Source organism: Lygodium microphyllum, chromosome 4 (assembly GCF_053477565.2).
Source record: "Lygodium microphyllum isolate KBCC chromosome 4, Lygodium_microphyllum_v1.1.10, whole genome shotgun sequence".
Taxonomy (NCBI): Eukaryota; Viridiplantae; Streptophyta; class Polypodiopsida; order Schizaeales; family Lygodiaceae; genus Lygodium; species Lygodium microphyllum.
In genome coordinates this window covers 47,196,192-47,197,563 of record NC_141138.1, presented here as the reverse complement: position 1 = coordinate 47,197,563, position 1,372 = coordinate 47,196,192, and the positions used below count along the sequence as shown (strand labels likewise).

Genomic DNA, 1,372 nt, shown 5'->3' with positions numbered 1-1,372 from the left:
GGGCTATTTTTTGAGCTTGAAGATGAATAATATATAAAATACATGCTTTGTGGAGTGCTCACACAAGGCATGGGGATAGATTGCACCCAATTAGTCTCTTGTTCATGTCATCCAAGCTTTCTTCATTGTTTTTTGTGCAAAAAGTAGAGTTCTTTTGTTCTTGGGGACCTTCTGACGCTCACTACGCGCGCATACGGTGTCCGATCTGTGCACCAGCAGCACATGGGGTTGAGGGAATGAAATGGGACTCTATAAATTTTGGAAAGGTTGTATCCACTCTACTACAAATGACATGTGAACCTAAACAATTCATATTGTTATCATTCCTTGATAGAAAGCAAATGGCAGCTTTAGAAAATGCTCTTGAAAGCATTTCTTGCAAGTATCGCATGCTAGTTGGTAGTGTTGAGTTCCTACCAATGGATAGAACGTTTGCTTTGGATATATAGATTCTTTTGTGGTTTTGGCATTAGTGAACATGGAGAAAAGCTTCATCAATTTTGAGCGATATATAGACAATGTTAACAAGCCTTCCATTTTGGACTTTGAAGGCTTGGACAAGGAGTGCAATGATGAAGATCTTGAAGAAGAACAAAGGATTGGAAAGGCCATTTTGAGAAAGAGAATGAAAGTTATGGAAACTATAATCAAAGCATTCAATGATGCTCATGAGGTTGTATTTGATGTATATGCAAGTTGACTTGCATCTAAGGTGGCATTGATAAATCACATGACGACTATTGTAGTGGTTTGCAACACACAAGAGCAAAGAGAGGTTGAAGCACAATTGTGGAGAGTCCATGAGAGTGCCAAACAAAATTTAAATTCCGAAGAGGTTCCTCCTACTAAAGTTCAAGTTCTTGAAGAACCACCTGAGGGAATATAAGAATCAAGCCAAGATATAGCAAGTCTAATTATGAAAGAGAAATTAAAGGCTACTTCAGATGTTTAAACTTTGTTCCTTCTCCTTTCATCAAGGAAGACACATTGATGTAATTTTAATTTTTTTCTTGAGAAGTTACTTCCATTAGCATTTGCAATATTTTCTTTCTTTGATGATATTACTTAAAGAAACTATGTATTTAGTTTTTAATTTTTTACAAAAGGTACCAAGTATGTTTGGTTTAAACAATCTATTTAAGTAAATATTTTGCCAAAATAGTATTAAAGAGCTCATTAAAATTTATCATCCTTTGTAAGAATAACTATTTAATTGTAATCTAGTATGTAAGAATACTTATCATGATGAAAAGTTTGAGCTAGCTATGCAAATTTTATTTAAGTTTATTTTATATCTTATTTCAATGAAACTCTTATATGTGTTGTGTAATGATCTTATCATGTTAGTTTTGGTTAGATTTGTTGATGCCAG

General features: G+C 33.9%; 1 pseudogene; it reads left to right on the top strand.

Annotated features, from left to right (window-relative positions):
- Positions 1-236: 236 nt before the first annotated feature.
- Positions 237-952, top strand: LOC148037004 (uncharacterized; annotated as a pseudogene).
- Positions 953-1,372: the final 420 nt, after the last annotated feature.